This window comes from Anser cygnoides, chromosome Z, assembly GCF_040182565.1.
Source record: "Anser cygnoides isolate HZ-2024a breed goose chromosome Z, Taihu_goose_T2T_genome, whole genome shotgun sequence".
In the NCBI taxonomy this organism is placed as follows: Eukaryota; Metazoa; Chordata; class Aves; order Anseriformes; family Anatidae; genus Anser; species Anser cygnoides.
In genome coordinates, this window is record NC_089912.1 from 23,476 (window position 1) to 33,384 (window position 9,909).

The following is a 9,909-nucleotide window of genomic DNA, read 5'->3' on the forward strand; positions in this document are numbered from 1 at the left end:
ATTTTTTTTCTTTTAATTTTTACACCACATTGAGGAAGGTAAATATTGTCATCGTAATTGCTAGTTTATTGACCTATTTATTTGAAATCCTAAAACTGCAAAGGATTCTGAGTTTCAGAAGTGTACAAATGCTGGTGGATCTCCTGGAAAAACTATTGCAGGACTTCTATAATTTGTCTTTACTTCTGCCGATTCTTCACTTCTCAAAGTAGGGTCATAATGGTGACTACTTTGCTTTTAAAAGGAAAAAAAAAAATCTTAATTACAGAGACTTAATAGACTTAATTACGCAGGAGCTACATTATACTTGCCCTTGGTAGTTTTTTGTCCGACTTGAATTAAGTATGTAAAGAACTTATTTTGCCATTCTTGTGGAAACTTACTTTAAAGAGAACACCTTTCATGCAGGTGTGTATCATTTTGAAAAGACAATGGTTTCCTTGTTGAAGCTTAAGTATTCTGTAGTAAGTAGTTAAGCTGTAATTCCTTTTTAAAACGACCTGTGTATATATATATATAAAGCTAGAGATGGAAAGCCTAAATGGTCTAGGACCACACCTCGTGTGAGAGACCTGACTGTGGCTGAAAATAAATTATGGCTTCTGTGACTGAAGATGGTATACTTTAACAAATACATTAGATATGTTGCATTTTTAGTTACCTCCGCAAGCATCTTACTAGATCTGAAAGTATGCTTAAGCATTCCTGCACTGCAGGCTTTTTTTCAGAGGTACCTACAATCCAATGATGTCCCTCTTCCCGTGTTGGCATGTGACTGAAGTTTGCAATAAGACATGCACCATAGTCTGAAAATTATTTCTGTGAAGCAATTCACTTAGAAGTTTTGTTCTTTATCACCATTACACGTGATACTTTTAATGTTGATTTGTTAATGCTGGGAACTATGAAGCCAACTAATTGATTATTTCTGATCCATGCTACTTAGGAATCTATTCTGTTGAATATGTAACAGAAGAAAAGGATTGCTTCAAATGTAAGGATACTTAACCTCTACTCTTTCAACACTTGGCAGTTTAGAAAACCACCTTTCTCTTTGGAGGCTGTGGTTATCTGTTGACTATTGGTATCTTAGACTCATAGAATCATAGAATATCCCGAGTTGGAAGAGACCCATAAGGATCATCAAGTCCAACTCCTGGCACCGCACAGGTCTACCCAAAAGTATAGACCACGTGACTAAGTGCACAGTCCCATCGCTTCTTAAATTCAGACAGGCTTGGTGCAGTGACTGCTTCACTGGGGAGCTTGTTCCAGTGTGCGACCAACCTCTCAGTGAAGAACCTCTTCCTGATGTCCAGCCTAAACTTCCCCTGCCTCAGCTTAACACGGTTCCCGCGGGTTCTGTCACTGGTGATTACGGAGAATAGCTCATCTGCCTCTCCACTCCCCCTCGCGAGGAAGTTGTAGACTGCCATGAGGTCCCCCCTCAGCCTCCTCTTCTCCAGGCTGAACGGGCTTCACAGGTGCTTGGCATGCAGGTTTAGTAATTAACCTTTTTATGTCTTCCATCTCTTGGAGTAAACTGGATATGAAGCTGGATGTCATGGTAAGATAGCTTGCCTGAAAAGGCCATCTCTGTCAGTCACCTGTGGTGGGGAGAGCAGAAAAACCCAAAACACCTAGAATAGCCATGCAAGGTGGAAAGCCAGTGTCAATGCAGTGTCACTCACTGTATACTTAAAGTAGTAGCCTTTGTAACTCCTGAGGCGGTGTTACCACCCATGAATGTTTTTGTATTTGAATGTTTTGCTCCGAGACCTGTTAAAACATAAGTGAGGATGATGACTTGCATCTCGATTATAAGATTTAAAGCATGAAATCTCTTTCAGGACATCTATCTCTTAATTCTTCTTCCCACCAATGAAAGCATTGGATGGCTCCTATGTTAGGACAGATTGCCTTAGAAACCCAGGTGGGAGAGTTTAGAAGAGGTACTTAGCATCTGTTTTTGTAAAAAGACACAGGCATTGCACATAATTAACTGCCTGGGGCTCTGATATGGAACAAGAAGCCCACCTGGGCCTCGAGTCCTGGTGAAAGAATGGGCTGCCACTGCTTTCAGCCGAAAGTATCTGTTGTTAGTCTTTCTGCACAGTTTGCTTCCCATTCCTTTCATTCCTTGATCTTCAAGGTTGTTTGCTGCTGCCTCTTCTCAATCACTTTTAGAAGCTTTTGCTTGCCATCTTCTTCAGCAGTTTCATAAGGTTCCATAGGGATGGACACAGGCTTTCAGGTAAGGCAGAAGCACAAATGAGTGTTGTCTCTCCACGAGGAGAGAACAGAGAAAGGCTGAGATGTTCTTCTGAATAGCAGCTTGGTTGAACTGACCCACGGTGAACTCCTTGCCGATCTGCCTCTTTTATCTTCTCCACGTAATGGACATGCCTCTCCATGCTGGCTTGTAAACAGTTGCTTCCAGAATGGCTGTTTGCTTCCTCTACTTCACTGCATGTAATTAAAGCATTTGTTCTCAAATGCAGGCCTTTTGGCAAGCATAGCTCTTTTGAGATGACAGCATTTTTTTTCTGTTGGAATATATATTGTGTTAGCTGGCATTCAAATTTATTTAATGGATTTTGGGTTTTGTAGAGCTTCTCAACTGTCCTAATAGATAGACTGCAAATGACTTCCTTTATGTAGTCCTTTATCAGTTCAGTGCTTCAGCGTCCTTAGCTTGACTGGCCGTGGAGATGTAGTTCACCAGAAAAACACTGATGGGATTTCTTGTGCACAGTCAGCCATCTGTAAGGTAAAACAGATTTTTTTTAACGTGAAAAGTTGTGTACTGAAAAATGACTCTTTGACTTCTTTCTTCCAGAAAGAAGTGCGCTATTTCTTAATTGTTAGGTTTTATGTGACATGCAGTACATATAGTTTCTGTTGTCCAGCCTTCTGGATTATTGCTCTTCTATTTACACTCCTTGGAAATAGTCTTTGGCAGAAAATAGTCTTTGGCAGAACTTGATTTGGAACAGATATATCCAGAGCAGATTTGAGTTGTCTTGTTTCTTTGAAGTATTACTCACCTGCGTTAATTACAATGCAGAAACTAATACTAATTTGCGCGCATAGTATAGTAATATAAGAAATTTCCAAAATGTGAAATGTGTGCGTGTCTCATCTCAATATTCATGCGCGTGCATATAAAGAACAACATATATATGGCCAGTTTTTCTCTGCTCTGTTTTTATTCAGAGCTTCTGTTTTGCTGTTCTATCAGGGACCATTTTTGGCAATAAGGGAGGAAACAAACGTTTTCAAAACCTAGTTGCTTGACTAGAAGGCTACTTATACAATGCCTATGGTAACTCGTGTGAACTGTTGGATACCCGGCTTGTGTCAAAACCGCTAGTCTGTGTTGTATGAAAGAGCACCCTCTGGTCTGAGGAGAAAACACAAAGTCGGCCTGGGCACGGCATTACTTGAAACTTCTGGGCTGCTGACTTGATGGTGCGATGTAGAATTAAACACTCTTAAGCACGTGTCTGCCAGGAATCTTCTAAAGAAGGCCTTTGAAGCATACACAATTAATAGCTGTTAAAATGTTAATGGGTTTGTTTAACTGTTAGTTTACTGGGGGCAGGAGGACTGAAGTGTGAGGGAAGCACAGATTGTCACCTGGTATCTCCAGTATGTTGATGTAAAGCGAAGGAAGGGAAAGAAGCCTTTTACCTTTATTGCAGAAATTACTTCCCAAGACTCCTGTAAAGCCTTCTGCCCTGCCACCTTTTGAAAGTAAGAAGCACGGGAGCTTAAAAGAAAAAATTGGGAAGTGGTTAGAAAGTGTGTTATTTTATACAACTGGATTAATACAACTTGTATAGCTCGCGGTAATATCTTCACTTGTCCAAAGGAGAAGTGGAAAATGCAAGTTAAAATGGAAGCTGGATGATGAATCAGCTCTTACAGTATTTCTACTGTTGTTCTTTTAGGGTGGACAATATGAGATTTCTTTTGAAAGTAAATACTCGTACTAAGTTATTTCGAACACTGATTTTGCTCAATCGTAGTTCATTACTAAAATTGCTGTTGGATGATTTTTCTTGGGCTTTTTAATTCTGTTCTGCCAAAATAAGGTATCTGTTGGAAGAGAAAACTTTAAAAGGCTGTAGTTGAAATTTGGATTGTACGGTCGGTTTTGATCAACAGACTTCTGGGCACTGGCTGGGATTGCTTGGAGCTAAAGTAACTTGCGTACGTGTGGTGTTAATTGGTACGCTCTGCTTAGATTTAACCGCTGTATCAGTATCAGCGTGCATTAATAAGCATACCAGAAGAGCAATGGTCAGTGTTCTAAGGAAGCAACACACAATAATTGTCGTTATGAACTCGCACTGTAAGATTATCACAGTAGATTTTCTGACATCCCTGTTCTTTCACCTTTTTTTCTGTTAGAATAAAAGAATGACTGTGAAGATTAGTTGTTGGAAACTGTAAGAAACAGATCCCAGATCTCTCTTACCTGGCAGTTAACTTCTTTAGGAAAGAGTCTTGCTTCAGAAGACTGTAAGTGATGCATGTCTGCCCTTACAAGGTTTTTAAAAGTACTGCAATAAGTCATCTATACCGTCAGTATTTTTTTCAAATAAATTGAAGTTTAGCGCTGTATGGACAATACCTGCCGTATTGTGATTTTGGCAGAAAGCTCTAACTTTATTTCAATTAAACAACTTCCATGTCATTAGTGACTAAAATAGTAGCCCAAACTTAAGTATTTCCACATAAAACTCATCCTCTAAAATACATGACTTCCTTATTTTTGTCCGAACTCTAAGCATGCGTATCCATATAGGAACGGCTTTTCAGTGTTGATCTCTAGCAAAGTCTTAAATGTTTGCAGCGCAAGGTGTATGAGAGGATTTTCACCGCTTTACAGAACTGAGGTTTATCATTATAGGTATATTAAATGTAGTATGCAGTTTAGACCCATATCATTGTATTTTTATGATATATTATTAGCTATTGCATATAGAGACAGTGGCGCATATAATGTTGATAAGTTCTGCTCCAAAACAATTGAATTTTGAATAACAAAGTATCAATAGAGCCTGGAAATATTAAAAGCTGCAAGTAATAAGAACTACTTTTTTTGACTGCAGTAAGATATGTAGGCCCTAGTTTATTTACCGTTGGGTTTGAATGTTTGATGACTAGTAAATAAACCTGCACGGAGGCTATCAGAATTTTAAAAACACTTGCTACATGCTTAAGCAGGTAGCAGTAAATGGAAAGGTGAGAGAAGAATAGCAAGTTCAGCTGCAATCCACGAAAGGCACTTTCCTGCTGCCAGTTAATGAAAACAACCTGGGAGCTTGTAACTAACTGCACATGCACACCTTGCTTGTGTGTATCATTTTAGTTTTATTTTTTCCTACAGCTCTGTAGAAGCTGTATTCTAGGATTAATTTTTAGAGCAATTGAAGTATACATCTAAGCAGAAGCTGAGTGAAAGTGCTGATACACCAATAATGATATAGCAGAGGCTACTGCTTCAGTGAGTTTGTGGACTGGCAATTCATTCGAATTGAGACAGCATGCCAAAGGAGGAGGTTTTAAAACAGGGATCATACAGTGGACTGTTGTTGCACTGCAAACTGTCAGGTAAGCAGCGATAAATAGACTGAGTGCATGTCAACGGCAATTACTGTGTGCCGTTTTGAAAATGTGTGTTAAAATCCGCCCGGTTAAATCAGCCACTGCAGTAGTAATGCTGTATTAGACTGTTGTCTGACTTCCCTGGCATAACAGAATTCCCTGATGTTGGATACCTTGAGACAGGTATTTAATTTTTTGTTTCATATACCTGTTCATCTCTTGTTACCTGGTAATGCTTACACTCTTAACAGCTGGCATGGCAGTGAACGTCGTGCTCTGCAGAGATGAGAAATTCGGATGTCTGGCTCCAAGTTGCTGATGTCTTTGCGACGTCGCTCCAAGCCCCCTGTTGTTACAAAACTGTTTCTACAGTAAACTCCAGGTCTGCTGCCTGCCTTCAGGGTGGAACTTGGCCAGGCCTGATTTTGCTGCCACTGATATCAACTGCAGGATCGTGAACCAAAAGAGGGAGTAGGGTCTTCTGAGAGGTTTGACACAGATTCTGCATCACGGATACTTTACACGGCAAAGCCAACCCTTTCCAAGGTTTTGTGTGCATGCACATGCGCACACGAAACATCTTTCTGGGGAAGAGGATTGTTCTGATTAAAGGTAATTTTCCCAACAGAGGGGGGAGGAAAAATGACCAAGCAGGCAAACAGCGCAGCTCAAATGCTGTTTGAGGCTGACGGCTGATTAAAGCCACAGTGCAGCAGATGACTTTGCCTAGCAAACAGTGAGTCTACAAGTATCTTCCGTGACTCGAGGAATCATAAGCTACTGTAGAGAACTTCATGTTAGTGAAGACTGCAGTGCTTGCTGGGAGTTTGTGTACACAAAGTATTCCAGCTGTGACAAAATGGAGCTTTCTGTGGGCTTGATTGTTCTGATAAGAAGTCAAGATAATTAGCCTCGGAGCTTGGAGAGTTTGGGATATTGACACTTCTGGGTGATCAAATGGTCAATGTGTGTAAAATGACGTGCAACGTAAGAGTGATGTTACAGTGCTTCTGAATTTGTTTTTTTCTTCTCTCTGATTCTAAGTTAATTTAGCCATTTGTGCTGTTCTAACCTTTGCAGTGGCCACTCGTGCAAAGTTAATTCTGAGAGATGAAATTCTGGCTGTATTTAATTGTATCCTTTAATAATAGGGTTTTGTACAGGAAACTTTGGATATTTCAACATGAGTATGTGAGGAACGAAAGAGGGTAACTAAAAAAAAAATCTCAATTTTAAGAAGTCTTTAAGCTGAAGTGTTTCTAGATCCTGTTCTCAAGGTTTTTCCACATTTGTGAAGTTTAAACAGTTGCTTTGTGCATTTCAAGCTTATTTTTTTCTAGGAAGTAGAAGAATCTAGGCTAAACACAGCTCACAAGTGAAGGTCTGTGAAAGCACCGAAAACTGGAATGTAAGTGGAAGCTTCTTGTTCTCAGTGTTACATCCAGTCCATAGGATAGGCTTTGTGGCACAGCAGTGTCAAACACACTGATTTATCTTGGGTTTAGAAATGACTCACAGTGAACACATCTGTTAAGTAACTGAGAGAGGGAGTTAGGAGAATCTTATCAAGTAGAGAGAGAGCGCTGACGGCATTAAACTAGGATGCTACTTAGTGTCTTTGCTAACTATGGTGCGTTGTGCAAATTACCTAAAGCAAGAAGCCTTGGGCCCCTTACCAAGGTCAGTCTCCTAATAAGAGAGTGAGCCTGTCTTAAGAAACTGGGAGAAACTGGTCCTGCAGATGGACAAGAGCCAAGGAGCCACTGAGTCTGTGCAAAGAAAAGAGGTCAACTAGCGGTGACGAGGAAGAGTCATCAATCTTCATCCCCATGACCCCCCGACGACCACCACCAGAATACACTGCGCAAGCGCAGATGGGAGGAGCTTATGGAAATGACTCCTTGGAACTAATTTTAATATGAAGCGGGGACAGGTTAGGAATATGTATAGGCGTATTGTGAAACTTCATGCATATGTAACTCTTTCCTGCATATAACCAAGGCAAGTTGTCGCGTCAGGCGCGCACGACTTTGGTGGGACTACCCCCCGTGCTGCCCGGCGCTGAATAAACATACCTACTTACAATCTTACTGATTGTGAGTCCGTTTTCCGCAAGTCATAACCAGTAGTTTCTTGCATGATTCTTTACTGCCTGTAACAATGAAAATGCTGGACACCAGTTGAATTATTAACTCTTCATGGCCTTAAATCTGGAATCCTTCTGGCAAGGTGAGATGGGGGGCTGAAACTACAGAAACCTTTTGGTTTGCTTTCTTGCACAGGGCAACAGTTCAGGACTCCAAAGAATGTATTAGGTGCGTGGAAGAACTCTAAAATAGTCAAAACAGTGTGGGAAGAAAATGGCTCTGTTTGTTTTGGTGGAGAAAAGCATGCAAAATCGGCTATCCTGATGGGGTTGTCTATTTGTAATATCTACTTGAATGTCAATGGTAGTGCTTCCGTTGGCTGGCTTCTGATGTTTAGCCCACAGCCCTGGTACATCTCCTGCTGTTTTCAACTCCATACGATCTCAGTGTCAGGAAACTTTTTTTTTTTTTTTTTGCTTACTCTGCAGCTTAAGATGTGCCTCACTGAAATTTGCTATACTTAGGTTACAGGTTTATCTAGCCTATCCCATTTCCTTTCATCCATCCGTTCCCACGTGTGTACACACAGTTTGAGTGATACATAGATACACACATTTTGTTGAATGAGAAAATAACAAAAGCTATAGTTTACCTCTGACCTCTGTGCTGAAGAAGGCAGAAAGTTCATGACCCATGAATTAGTGATCTAACCCTACGCATATTGCATTAGGGCAAGGAACAGTGCAGCAAGTGATGTACTGTAATTCAATATAACCTAGCACGTAGTGGCACAAAACTACAGTATTCTGCAGTATTTGTGAGCTGCAGTGTTCTAGGGGCTTGACATAGCACTTTTCTACACAAAAAGGGTTGCACTGTGTACAAAGTTGTGAAAGAAACACTGCCACTCAGTGTTCTTCAGCTGTTTATCTGTAGGGAGTTAGTAGTGGCTGTCTAGTTTTTTTTGTGGAACTGGCCAGAGATCTTGCATGATCAGCATGGTGCTGCTCACAAATGTGTGGCAGACCCCTGTGGCAATGTAGTGTAAGTCAAGCACGTACAGAATTCGTGGGTGTTTTTGTTCTGTCTCCTCTTCTAGTTTTTATTTCCTTAAGATCAACTTAAGAATAAAAGTTGCGTATTCTAATTGAAAACTGCTTCTGTATTGGTTGAATTCACATCATTTTGAGCTTGTAATAAATACGAACTGCCAACATAGCATTATTCCAGAAATCTTGTAAGTTGAAGAAAGAGTTGACATGAAACCTTAGGTGGCCTATATTTCAGTTGTTCTGCGTAGAAAGAATTTCGCTGCTTCGACTATTGCTGATTGTGTGGAATATCACGCATATGCTGATTAAAGGCAAATGCCTCTTTGAACGTAATGTGTTTTTTTGTAGCGTTGTGATGTTCATTAAAGGCCTTCAGTTTCTGACTGTAGTGCTTTAACAGAATTGACCAGTGATGTGGTTCAATTTTCATCATACTAAGGTCTCATATCAGCACTGGAACTCGTTTAAAATTAATTTTCTTTAGCTATTAAGAATCTCCTATGATCATTTTGTTGCCATGTGCTGCCTGGAGCTTGTTCTGGCCTGTCATTGCAGATATGATGGCAGTAATTTAAACCCTCAAACTCTGTCATCTGCCAAATCTTGCTGAGACAGCTGAAATTCACCCCCTCCAAAGCGCGGTTGAGAGGGAATGAATGGCCGTACATCCATGTCATCTCTTCACGGCATGCACAATCACACTTCTGGTGTACAAAACATTTTAGTAGCTGCACTATTTAGCTCTTTCATATTGCACCCAGAGTATTTGATGGAAGCTCTCTGCATTTACTGGCTGTTCAGCGGCCTCAGCGTACTCGAATGCTTCTTCTAGTGTTTCCTAAGCTCCTCTTTCCAAAGAAAGACCACTGTTTGTCGTGAATTCATTAAGACACTTACCCAGCGTGTAACAGACCTGAAGTCTCAGTTCCGCCTGTTTTAAAAGCGGGGACCTGGACTTCATCCCAGATACCAGTTCTTGCTGCTGGTTGTTCTTGCCTCGTCTCTCCACAATTCTTTTTGCAAAAACCTCAGTTGTTGTGTTTACATATCCAAAACACTTAAAACGCTTAATATCTTGCAAGACAGACTTCTAAGTTCCTTCTTTGTACTCATAGCTACATCTACTACTGCAGAGACAGGGAATGTGTCTCCTT

At 40.6% G+C, this 9,909-nt stretch overlaps 1 protein-coding gene and 1 pseudogene across 1 annotated transcript in view; both read left to right on the forward strand.

The window, feature by feature from the left end:
* The window catches only part of LOC125181656 (fatty acyl-CoA reductase 1-like), a 98,722-nt pseudogene that overhangs the window by 15,036 nt on the left and 73,777 nt on the right, over nt 1-9,909 (forward strand).
* Nucleotides 1,082-9,909, forward strand: part of ADCY10 (adenylate cyclase 10) — a 33,909-nt gene continuing 25,081 nt past the window's right edge. The window contains exon 1 of the mRNA XM_066987901.1: nt 1,082-2,254. The gene's annotated coding sequence lies outside the window, so the exon portion shown is untranslated. The remainder of the gene's footprint in view (nt 2,255-9,909) is intronic.